Genomic DNA, 13,338 nt, shown 5'->3' on the forward strand with positions numbered 1-13,338 from the left:
GAAAATAACTAGTTTGTGGTATTTGAGGCCTACTTGAAATCTATCCCAAAAAGAAAATCTTACATTGAAGGTATTGATAGTGTCATTCAGAAAAACCTAAGACACACGCTAGCGTGCTGATAGAAGTGTCATTCTGTGATTAAACCTATAACTGTCACACAGCGCAAAAAAAAACAGGTCTCACATCTCTATTCAACCAAATCTGCACAGTTTTAGCTGGTCAAGTTATTTGTAGTGACCGTAAAAGCAGACTTTTTGTTCTGGGTTGAAAAAGCATTCCCAAATTTGCCATTCTCAAAATAACTAGTTTGTGGTATTTGAGGCCTACTTGAAATCTATCCCAAAAAGAAAATCTTACATTGAAGGTATTGATAGTGTCATTCAGAAAAACCTAAGACACACGCTAGCGTGCTGATAGAAGTGTCATTCTGTGATTAAACCTATAACTGTCACACAGCGCAAAAAAAAAACAGGTCTCACATCTCTATTCAACCAAATCTGCACAGTTTTAGCTGGTCAAGTTATTTGTAGTGACCGTAAAAGCAGATTTTTTGTTCTGGGTTGAAAAAGCATTCCCAAATTTGCCATTCTCAAAATTGTGGTGAACGGGAACAATGAGGAAAACATCTAATAAGGGACGCGGACGTGGACATGGTCGTGGTGGTGTTAGTGGACCCTCTGGTGCTGGGAGAGGACGTGGCCGTTCTGCCACAGCCACACGTCCTAGTGAACCAACTACCTCAGGTCCCAGTAGCCAGCAGAATTTACAGCGATATTTGGTGGGGCCCAATGCCGTTCTAAGGATGGTAAGGCCTGAGCAGGTACAGGCATTAGTCAATTGGGTGGCCGACAGTGGATCCAGCACGTTCACATTATCTCCCACCCAGTCTTCTGCAGAAAGCGCACAGATGGCGCATGAAAACCAAGCCCATCGGTCTGTCACATCACCCCCATGCATATCAGGGAAACTGTCTGAGCCTCAAGTTATGCAGCAGTCTCTTATGCTGTTTGAAGACTCTGCTGCCAGGGTTTCCCAAGGGCATCCACCTAGCCCTTCCCCAGGGGTGGAAGAGATAGAATGCACTAACGCACAACCACTTATTTTTCCTGATGATGAGGACATGGGAATACCACCTCAGCACGTCTCTGATGATGACGAAACACAGGTGCCAACTGCTGCGTCTTTCTGCAGTGTGCAGACTGAACAGGAGGTCAGGGATCAAGACTGGGTGGAAGACGATGCAGGGGACGATGAGGTCCTAGACCCCACATGGAATGAAGGTCGTGCCACTGACTTTCACAGTTCGGAGGAAGAGGCAGTGGTGAGACCGAGCCAACAGCGTAGCAAAAGAGGGAGCAGTGGGCAAAATCAGAACACCCGCCGCCAAGAGACTCCGCCTGCTACTGACCGCCGCCATCTGGGACCGAGCACCCCAAAGGCAGCTTCAAGGAGTTCCCTGGCATGGCACTTCTTCAAACAATGTGCTGACGACAAGACTCGAGTGGTTTGCACGCTGTGCCATCAGAGCCTGAAGCGAGGCATTAACGTTCTGAACCTTAGCACAACCTGCATGACCAGGCACCTGCATGCAAAGCATGAACTGCAGTGGAGTAAACACCTTAAAAACAAGGAAGTCACTCAGGCTCCCCCTGCTACCTCTTCTGCTGCTGCCGCCTCGGCCTCTTCTGCTGCTGCTGCCGCCGCCTCGGCCTCTTCCTCCGCCTCTGGAGGAACGTTGGCACCTGCCGCCCAGCAAACATGGGATGTACCACCAACACCAACACCTGCGTCACCAAGCATCTCAACCATGTCACACGGCAGCGTTCAGCTCTCCATCTCACAAACATTTGAGAGAAAGCGTAAATTCTCACCTAGCCACCCTCGATCCCTGGCCCTGAATGCCAGCATTTCTAAACTACTGGCCTATGAAATGCTGTCATTTAGGCTGGTGGACACACACAGCTTCAAACAGCTCATGTCACTTGCTGTCCCACAGTATGTTTTTCCCAGCCGCCACTACTTCTCCAAGAGAGCCGTGCCTTTCCTGCACAAACAAGTGTCCGATAAAATCAAGTGTGCACTGCGCAACGCCATCTGTGGCAAGGTCCACCTAACCACAGATACGTGGACCAGTAAGCACGGCCAGGGACGCTATATCTCCCTAACTGCACACTGGGTAAATGTAGTGGCGGCTGGGCCCCAGGCGGAGAGCTATTTGGCGCACGTCCTTCCGCCGCCAAGGATCGCAGGGCAACATTCTTTGCCTCCTGTCTCCTCCTCCTCCTACTCAGCTTCCTCCTCCTCTTCTTCCACCTGCTCATCCAGTCAGCCACACACCTTCACCACCAACTTCAGCACAGCACGGGGTAAACGTCAGCAGGCCATTCTGAAACTCATATGTTTGGGGGGCAGGCCCCACACCGCACAGGAGTTGTGGCGGGGTATAGAACAACAGACCGACGAGTGGTTGCTGCCGGTGAGCCTCAAGCCCGGCCTGGTGGTGTGCGATAATGGGCGAAATCTCGTTGCAGCTCTGGGACTAGCCGGTTTGACGCACATCCCTTGCCTGGCGCATGTGCTGAATTTGGTGGTGCAGAAGTTCATTCGCAACTACCCCGACATGTTAGAGCTGCTGCATAAAGTGCGGGCCGTCTGTTCGCCGTCTGTTCGCGCTTCCGTTCACACCCTGCCGCTGCTCGCCTGTCTGCACTACAGCGTAACTTCGGCCTTCCCGCTCACCGCCTTATATGCGACGTGCCTACCAGGTGGAACTCCACCTTGCATATGCTGGACAGACTGTGCGAGCAGCAGCAGGCCATAGTGGAGTTTCAGCTGCAGCACGCACGGGTCAGTCGCACTGCGGATCAGACCCACTTCACCACCAATGACTGGGCCTCCATGCGAGAACTGTGTGCCCTGTTGCGCTGTTTCGAGTACTCCACCAACATGGCCAGTGGCAATGACGCCGTTATCAGCGTTACAATACCACTTCTATGTCTCCTTGAGAAAACACTTAGGGCGATGATGGAAGAGGAGGTGGCCCAGGAGGAAGAGGAGGAAGAGGGGTCATTTTTAGCACTTTCAGGCCAGTCTCTTTGAAGTGACTCAGAGGGAGGTTTTTTGCAACACCAGAGGCCAGGTACAAATGTGGCCAGACAGGGCACACTACTGGAGGACGAGGAGGACGAGGATGAGGAGGAGGTGGAGGAGGATGAGGATGAAGCATGTTCACAGCGGGGTGGCACCCAAAGCAGCTCGGGCCCATCACTGGTGCGTGGCTGGGGGGAAACACAGGACGATGACGATACGCCTCCCACAGAGGACAGCTTGTCCTTACCTCTGGGCAGTCTGGCACACATGAGCGACTACATGCTGCAGTGCCTGCGCAACGACAGCAGAGTTGCCCACATTTTAACGTGTGCGGACTACTGTGTTGCCACCCTGCTGGATCCCCGGTACAAAGACAATGTGCCCACCTTACTTCCTACACTGGAGCGTGATAGGAAGATGCGCGAGTACAAGCGCACGTTGGTAGACACGCTACTGAGAGCATTCCCAAATGTCACAGGGGAACCAGTGGAAGCCCAAAGGCAGAGGAGGAGTAAGAGGTCGCCAACGCAGCTGTGTCACGCCCAGCTCCTCTGAGGGCAGGGTTAGCATGGCAGAGATGTGGAAAAGTTTTGTCAACACGCCACAGCTAAGTGCACCACCACCTGATACGGAACGTGTTAGCAGGAGGCAACATTTCACTAACATGGTGGAACAGTACCTGTGCACACCCCTCCACGTACTGACTGATGGTTCGGCCCCATTCAACTTCTGGGTCTCCAAATTGTCCATGTGGCCAGAGCTAGCCTTTTATGCCTTGGAGGTGCTGGCCTGCCCGGCGGCCAGCGTTTTGTCTGAACGTGTATTCAGCACGGCAGGGGGCGTCATTACAGACAAACGCAGCCGCCTGTCTACAGCCAATGTGGACAAGCTGACGTTCATAAAAATGAACCAGGCATGGATCCCACAGGACCTGTCCATCCCTTGTGCAGATTAGATATTAACTACCTCCCCTTAACAATATATTATTCTACTCCAGGGCACTTCCTCATTCAATACTATTTTTAATTTCATTTTACCATTATATTGCGGGGCAACCCAAAGTTGAATGAACCTCTCCTCTGTCTGGGTGCCGGGGCCTAAATGTGTGACAGTGGCCTGTTCCAGTGGTGGGTGACGTGAAGCCTGATTCTCTGCTTAAGACATGAATACAGATTCTGCGCTGACATAAGGCCAGATTCTCTGTTACGGGACCGCTCTCCTCTGCCTGGGTGCCTGGGCCTAAATGTGTGACAGTGGCCTGTTCCAGTGGTGGCTGACGTGAAGCCTGATTCTCTGCTATGACATGAATACAGATTCTGCGCTGACATAAGGCCAGATTCTCTGTTACGGGACCTCTCTCCTCTGCCTGGGTGCCTGGGCCTAAATGTGTGACAGTGACCTGTTCCAGTGGTGGGTGACGTGAAGCCTGATTCTCTGCTATGACATGAATACAGATTCTGCGCTGACATAAGGCCAGATTCTCTGTTACGGGACCTCTCTCCTCTGCCTGGGTGCCTGGGCCTAAATGTGTGACAGTGGCCTGTTCCAGTGGTGGGTGACGTGAAGCCTGATTCTCTGCTATGACATGAATACAGATTCTGCGCTGACATAAGGCCAGATTCTCTGTTACGGGACCGCTCTCCTCTGTCTGGGTGCCGGGGCCTAAATGTGTGACAGTGGCCTGTTCCAGTGGTGGGTGACGTGAAGCCTGTTTCTCTGCTATGACATGAAGACAGATTCTGCGCTGACATAAGGCCAGATTCTCTGTTACGGGACCTCTCTCCTCTGCCTGGGTGCCTGGGCCTAAATGTGTGACAGTGGCCTGTTCCAGTGGTGGGTGACGTGAAGCCTGATTCTCTGCTATGACATGAAGACAGATTCTGCGCTGACATAAGGCCAGATTCTCTGTTACGGGACCTCTCTCCTCTGCCTGGGTGCCTGGGCCTAAATATGTGACAGTGCCTGTTCCAGTGGTGGGTGACGTGAAGCCTGATTCTCTGCTATGACATGAAGACAGATTCTGCGCTGACATAAGGCCAGATTCTCTGTTACGGGACCTCTCTCCTCTGCCTGGGTGCCTGGGCCTAAATGTGTGACAGTGGCCTGTTCCAGTGGTGGGTGACGTGAAGCCTGATTCTCTGCTATGACATGAAGACAGATTCTGCGCTGACATAAGGCCAGATTCTCTGTTACGGGACCGCTCTCCTCTGTCTGGGTGCCGGGGCCTAAATGTGTGACAGTGGCCTGTTCCAGTGGTGGGTGACGTGAAGCCTGTTTCTCTGCTATGACATGAAGACAGATTCTGCGCTGACATAAGGCCAGATTCTCTGTTACGGGACCTCTCTCCTCTGCCTGGGTGCCTGGGCCTAAATGTGTGACAGTGGCCTGTTCCAGTGGTGGGTGACGTGAAGCCTGATTCTCTGCTATGACATGAAGACAGATTCTGCGCTGACATAAGGCCAGATTCTCTGTTACGGGACCTCTCTCCTCTGCCTGGGTGCCTGGGCCTAAATGTGTGGCAGTGGCCTGTTACAGTGGTGGGTGACGTGAAGCCTGATTCTCTGCTATGACATGAAGACAGATTCTGCGCTGACATAAGGCCAGATTCTCTGTTACGGGACCTCTCTCCTCTGCCTGGGTGCCTGGGCCTAAAAATGTGACAGTGCCTGTTCCAGTGGTGGGTGACGTGAAGCCTGATTCTCTGCTATGACATGAAGACAGATTCTGCGCTGACATAAGGCCAGATTCTCTGTTACGGGACCTCTCTCCTCTGCCTGGGTGCCTGGGCCTAAATGTGTGACAGTGGCCTGTTCCAGTGGTGGGTGACGTGAAGCCTGATTCTCTGCTATGACATGAAGACAGATTCTGCGCTGACATAAGGCCAGATTCTCTGTTACGGGACCGCTCTCCTCTGTCTGGGTGCCGGGGCCTAAATGTGTGACAGTGGCCTGTTCCAGTGGTGGGTGACGTGAAGCCTGTTTCTCTGCTATGACATGAAGACAGATTCTGCGCTGACATAAGGCCAGATTCTCTGTTACGGGACCTCTCTCCTCTGCCTGGGTGCCTGGGCCTAAATGTGTGACAGTGGCCTGTTCCAGTGGTGGGTGACGTGAAGCCTGATTCTCTGCTATGACATGAAGACAGATTCTGCGCTGACATAAGGCCAGATTCTCTGTTACGGGACCTCTCTCCTCTGCCTGGGTGCCTGGGCCTAAATATGTGACAGTGCCTGTTCCAGTGGTGGGTGACGTGAAGCCTTATTCTCTGCTATGACATGAAGACAGATTCTGCGCTGACATAAGGCCAGATTCTCTGTTACGGGACCTCTCTCCTCTGCCTGGGTGCCTGGGCCTAAATGTGTGACAGTGGCCTGTTCCAGTGGTGGGTGACGTGAAGCCTGATTCTCTGCTATGACATGAAGACAGATTCTGCGCTGACATAAGGCCAGATTCTCTGTTACGGGACCGCTCTCCTCTGCCTGGGTGCCGGGGCCTAAATGTGTGACAGTTGCCTGTTCCAGTGGTGGGTGACGTGAAGCCTGATTCTCTGCTATGACATGAAGACAGATTCTGCGCTGACATAAGGCCAGATTCTCTGTTATGGGACCGCTCTCCTCTGTCTGGGTGCCGGGGCCTAAATGTGTGACAGTGGCCTGTTCCAATGGTGGGTGACGTGAAGCCTGATTCTCTGCTATGACATGAAGACTGATTCTGCGCTGACATGAAGCCAGATTCTCTGCTATGGCATGAAGAGACTGATTCTCTGCTGACATGAAGCCAGATTCTTTGCTATGGCATGAAGAGACTGATTCTCTGCTGACGTGAAGCCAGATTCTCTGTCCAATTGATATTGGTTCATTTTTATTTTTTTAATTTTCATTTTAATTCATTTCCCTATCCACATTTGTTTGCAGGGGATTTACCTACATGTTGCTGCCTTTTGCAGCCCTCTAGCTCTTTCCTGGGCTGTTTTACAGCCTTTTTAGTGCCCAAAAGTTCGGGTCCCCATTGACTTCAATGGGGTTCGGGTTCGGGACGAAGTTCGGTTCGGGTTCGGATCCCGAACCCGAACATTTACGGGAAGTTCGGCCGAACTTCTCGAACCCAAACATCCAGGTGTTCGCTCAACTCTAATCTTGACAAGTCAGGGTCAATCAAGGATTTATAATGATTGATCCTTACTAGTGATGAGCAAATTTCCAGAAATTTGATTCAGGTCTGATTTGACCAAATTGGGCATCCTATTCAATTCTGACATAATTCAATTCAACCAGGATCAAATTGCCATAAAAACTGGCTTTTTTTCTTTTTTTTATCTTTTTCCTCAAACATTCTTCCAAATGAAATCACCTAGCATTCTGATTCTATAGAATCAGAATTTTGGAGAACTTCTGAGCAAAATTTTGATTCTATAGAATTAATTTGCCCATCTCTAATACTTGCCTTAACATTTAGGCTATGTTCACATGTGGCCGTGTTCATACAGCAAAGAATCAGGACCTGTATGATTGTTTATGCGTATATAGACTCCTCAGTTTTGTGGTATGGATTGTGATATAAGTGGGTGGGTAAATATACCTAGTATCCTGTTTACTGTGCTTGCTGGAAATTAGAAATGTATGTTTCCTACACTCCTATAGCTGGTCTATAGAGGAAGTGCTTAGAATAATTAAGGTATATCATGAAATTTCTCCAAACCACATCTTGTATAATGATAGGTCTCCAATCCTCACAGTAAATAGGTATATTTGCACTTTACTTAGTAGACAAAGTCCATTTATATCTTGGGTAAGCAACTATGTTGATATATAGCACATTTAATTTTCATCACTGCTCACACAAATTATGGTCAGCAGTATCATGAACTGGAAGCAGATAATTATTGCACTGGTTAAATTGTAGTCTTTATGCTCAAATTCTCATGATTATTCCTGTTTCACAGAGCTACCTAAGGGCTTAAAAGGCAAACATAGTGTACAGGGGATTCCCCAGCACTTTTCAGAATAATTTTCATAACTTTGGAATGACAGCAGTGGAAAAAGCAGTCTTGAATGATTTGGGATTGGGGTTTTAATGAAGGGCCTGAAAATAATAATAGAAAAAAACATTAAAAACACAATGTAATAAAGTAATAAATACAAATTAAACATTTTTGACTACTTTTTTCCAAAATATTGTGTTTCCTCTAGTCATAATATAGTTGCATGTTAAAAGAGTTTTCGGGACATAGGAGGTCATTTATTAAGACCAGCATTTTAGACACTGGTCTTAGTAACCCCTGAGCTGGCAGTGGATCCATCGAAGTTATGAGGAGGCATCGGCCTCTACATAACTTCGGCACATCCATCACCGGTAAGACAGATTCCTTGCTGGCTTAAATGTAGACCATTTTCTATACCTAAAACAGGAGTAGAATATGATAATGGAGAAGGGCCTGCCAGGTCGTCCCCTTCCTTGCCTACTCAACACCCCCTTTTTTAGACCTGGCGTGAGTGGGGAAAAGTGGCAGATTGTGGCGCAAATAACCTTTGCACTACAATCTGTGATGGATATACCACAAAACTGGTGTATATCTGATAGTAAATGACCACCTTAATATCCACTCCTGACGTCCACACTGATCAGTTGTTGCAAAGAACTTTAGCATTCAGACAAGAACTGCAGCCTCTCCCTCAGCCTCTCTATTGGCTTAGTCCTATTCAGATCAATCAGACGTAGCTGCAATGCCAAATCATTATAACACGTATAGTGTTGTGCCTTGTATGCTATGAAGATGCAGCAACGCTCCAATCACTGTGGCCCATTCAAACAGCTGATTGGTGGGGGTGACGGGAGTCAGAACCCACCAATCAGATTTTGGTGACCTATCATGAGGATAGGTCATCAATATTTAATTACCCTCTAAGGTTCATATTTTCTTCACCCAGACAGCAGCACAATTCCATTCAAAAATTGGATCTAAATAAAAAATAGCACTAAGTCTAGATGATATTTTTTTTAAAGGGGTTGTCCACGTTTAGGAAAACATGGCTGCTTTATTCCAAAAATAACCCCACACCTGTCCTTGGGTTGTGAATGGTATTGTGAATGTGACTGAGCTATAATACCATACACAAGCTGTGGACATGTGTGGGACTGTTTTAGGAAGAAATCAGCCATCTTTCTCAAGTCCTGGAGAAACCCTTTCAAAATTTAATGTATTATTATCCTCCTCATACAACAGGGTTAAGATAATTAAATACTCCTAAATATAAGGACCTCTACACACATGAATTAGCATTAGCATTTTTACTGCCTAAAAATGCTACAGAAACCTCTTTTTTTATTATCAAAAGTGCATTCGGTTTTTATGCCTTTTTAATGTAACTTTTTTTCTTTTGTTACTGTGTGAACCACTTTTTTCAGGCATTTTCACCCCCTATAGAAAGGAGATATCAAAGCCACCTAAATAATAAAAATGAGACCAAAAACACCACCTAAATAACAAAAATGCAAGTAGCAAAAAAGTTTGTATTTCATATTTCCCATAGACTTTAAGCTAACACCTGGAGCTGGTGTTTTTACCACAAAAATGCATCAAAAACTACAGGTACAAGAAAACACCAATAATACCACAAAAGTGCAGAGAAATGCCACTAAAAACCTGAATCTGTGCCCATCCTTTCTCTTGTATCTAGGTAATATGCGCTCTCAAATTATGGAATTCTATTGGGTATTATTTTACTTTTTTAACGTTGTCTTTCCACTTTTATGCCTCATTCACACGTCAGTGTTCGGTCAGTGGTTTCCATCAGTGATATTGAGCCAAAACTAGGAGCGGCTCTAAAGACAGAAAAGGCGTAGATCTTTCCCTTACACCTTATGTCTGTGGAGGCTCCAATCCTGGTTTTGGCTCACAATTACTGATGGAAATCACTGACCAAAACACTGAGGTGTGAATGAGGCTTTACAGGTTCTATACTCCACTATGTTGCTACTTGCACTACATATAAGCCTAAGTATATATACAACATGATATCCTACATTATATGGAAACAGAGGGGTAGATTTATCAAAACTGTCTAAAAGTAAAACTGTCTTTGCTGCCCATAGCAACCAATCACAGCTGTGATGTGATTGGTTGTTATGGGCAACCAAGGCAGTTTATCTTTAATACAGCTTTGCTAAATGAGGTACAAAGTATTTTTTGAACATAATAAAAGTGCTGCAAAAAGAAAAATGATGAATTAGTAAGTAAAATAACTTCACGTTTTAGATGCTTTTATGAAAAATACATGGAAAACAGCAACACCTTTCGTTGGGGAAACATGGTTGTCTGCTTTTTTAATATTGATGACCTATCCTCAAGACACCCGCCCCCCCTTCCCCCATCAGCTGTTTGAAGAGAAAGCAGTGCTTGTACGAACGCTGCCTTCTCTTCATTATTTACCTGCTCGCCATCGCAACTGCACTGGTGAGCAGGTGTAATTACAACTGAAAGATGGGTGAATAAAACGGAACCATTCCACTGAAGTGAGTGGACGCATGAGATGTAAGTGCTAGGGTTGAGCGAACCCAAACTGCAAAATTCGGGTTTGTACCAAACTTTGCAAGTTCGGGTACCCGAACCCATACTTTTCCACAGAATTTAGGGTTCAGGTTCGGTGTTTGGGTGTTTTTTATTATTTTCCATTATAACATGGTTATGATGGAAAATAATAGCATTCTTAAGACAGAATGCTAAATAAAATGGACATTGAGGGGTTAAAAATAATTTTAAAAAATCACCTCATCCACTTGATTGCGCAGCCTGTATCCTCTTCTTTCTTCTTTCTGCAGGACCTGCAAAAGGACCTGCGATGACGTCGCCGAGCGTGGTGACATTATTGCAGGTCCTGCTGAATGCAGGTTCTGCTGAATGCAGGTTCTGCAGGACCTTTTGCAGGTCCTGCAGAAAGAATAGGATACTGGCTGCACGATCAAGTGGATGAGGTGAGTTTTTTTAATTATTTTTATTCTCTCAATGGCCATTTTATTTAGCATTCTGTCTTAAGAATGCTATTTTCCTTTATAACCATGTTATAATGGAAAATGATAAAGTGAAGTTCGGGTCCCCATTGAATTTAATGGGGTCCGGGTTTGGGGTCAAGTTCGGGTCCCGAACCCGAACTTTGACTTGAAGTTTGGCCGAACCCGGCAAACCCGAACTTCCATGGGTTTGCTCATCCCTAGTAAGTACACCTCCTCACAGCTGCAGTTGTAACGGCGAGCAGGTAAACAATGAAGGGGAGGCAGCGTTCATACAAGCACTGTTTTCTCTTCAAACAGCTGATAGGAGAGGGTGCTGGGAATCAGACCCCCATTGATCTGATATTGACAATCTATAATAAAAAAAGGTCATCAATATTAAAAAAGTGGACAACCCCTTTAATGATACAATCCAAAATATCCACATCCAGTATAGAAGATGCAATATCCATTGTGTTGTATACTGCCCAGAGTAACCTGCTCTATTTCCTTGATTCATTATAGTAGCTCCATTGTGCCTACTAGATAAAGATGAAGATGAATTTAATAAACTAAACAAGAAAGGTGCTGCTCCTTATTCTACCCAGTAGAACGACCATGTTCACATAAAGAGGTCTAGTACGGGACTCGGATTTGTACTGTATTATGTTTTCTTTATGTCAGACACTACTCTAGAGTTACAGTTTTATCCCATCAGCATTACTTAAAGCAACTCTAAATGACTATTATATGTACTTTGCACACAGATTATCTCTAATACATCCTCACAGGAAAATGTTCAGTAGGTGGTTATAGCTGTACATTACCTGAACATATTGCTACCTTTTTACTTTTCTGAGAAATGTCAAAATATTAAAGTACTAACATTTCTAAATGTAGTTTGCATCAGATTCTAGTAATATTTCTTATATATATAAAATTATAGGGGAGATTCTACTACTTCTTACAAAAAAAGCTGACACATAGGGTTACATTAGAGAGCACCCCCAAGTGCCTTAAAGGGGTTTTCCAGTTTGTATCAGCATAATTTATGAAGGCATCTGGAATTCATTAATGTACTTCTTTCACCTTTATTGCTCTTATCTTCTGTTCTGTTTCTCACCATATCCATGCAGGAGTGACAAAGCAGCAACAGGGGCAGGGATTGCGGAGTGTCTATGTAACTAGTGGGGGAGGAGTTATAAATTAGCTGGATGTTGTTAGGCACAAGGAGTTGTAGCACTAAAATGAGCAGTTCAGCATGGGTTTGGTTGGATATAGCAATAGGAAGTGGTACATACTGGATGAAAACAAACCAGAGTGATTTGTTTACAAGGGAAAAATTGGACAGGAGAGTCCAAATTGAAAAAAAGCAAAAAGAAGATGTACAAGAGGTAAGCAACTACATGAGCATATTTGTAAAAAAAAAAAAAACTAAAACATCATAGTAATCCCAGAAAACCCTTTCAATTCTTCACTTTAACTGATCAGCCATAAATATTTGTCATGGACAACCCCTTTAATTTTGACTTGTAGCACGCATGTTACCAAAGCAGCTGATTACGACTGATCCTTAGCTATCTTGATTCATAGTTATCCAAGATATCTGACTGTAGGGTTGGTCAGGAAGTGAGCAATCTGTTCTTTTATCTCTCATTGTTAGCCCTTCCACAGGTTCATGCCTGATGGTCTAGCATTATTTCTTTTCATGTACAAGGTCATATAATATGGAGACAGAAGGAGGCCATGATATGATTTATGCTACAGTGCCTTGAAAAAGTATTCATACCGCTTGAACTTTTCAGAATTTTTTCAAGTTACACCCACAAACTTAAATGTATTTTATTGGGATTTTATGTGATAGACCAAGACAAAGTAGCAAGTATGTGTAAAGTGAAAAGAAAATAATATATGGTTTTCAAAATCTTTAATAAATACAAATCTGAAAAGTGTAGTGTACATTTGTATTCAACCCCCTGAACTCTGATACCCCTAAATAGAATCCAGTGTGACTAATTGTCTTCAGAAGTCACCTAATTAGTAGAGTCCACCTGTGTGTAATTTAATCTCAGTATAAATACAGCTGTTCTTAGAGGCCTTAGAGGTTTGTTAGAGAACATTGGTGATCAAACAGCATCATGAAAACCAAGAGACACACCAGATAGGTCAGGGATAAAGTTGGGGAGAAGTGTAACAAATGGATAGGTTATAAAAAAAATATCCAAAGCTATGAACATCTCACAGACCACTGTTCAATCCATC

General features: G+C 45.5%; 1 long non-coding RNA gene across 1 annotated transcript in view; it reads right to left on the minus strand.

The window, feature by feature from the left end:
• Positions 1-13,338, minus strand: part of LOC120989938 — a 90,763-nt gene that overhangs the window by 658 nt on the left and 76,767 nt on the right. The gene's annotated exons all lie outside the window — the stretch shown is intronic.

The sequence above is a fragment of the Bufo bufo genome, chromosome 2, assembly GCF_905171765.1.
Source record: "Bufo bufo chromosome 2, aBufBuf1.1, whole genome shotgun sequence".
In the NCBI taxonomy this organism is placed as follows: Eukaryota; Metazoa; Chordata; class Amphibia; order Anura; family Bufonidae; genus Bufo; species Bufo bufo.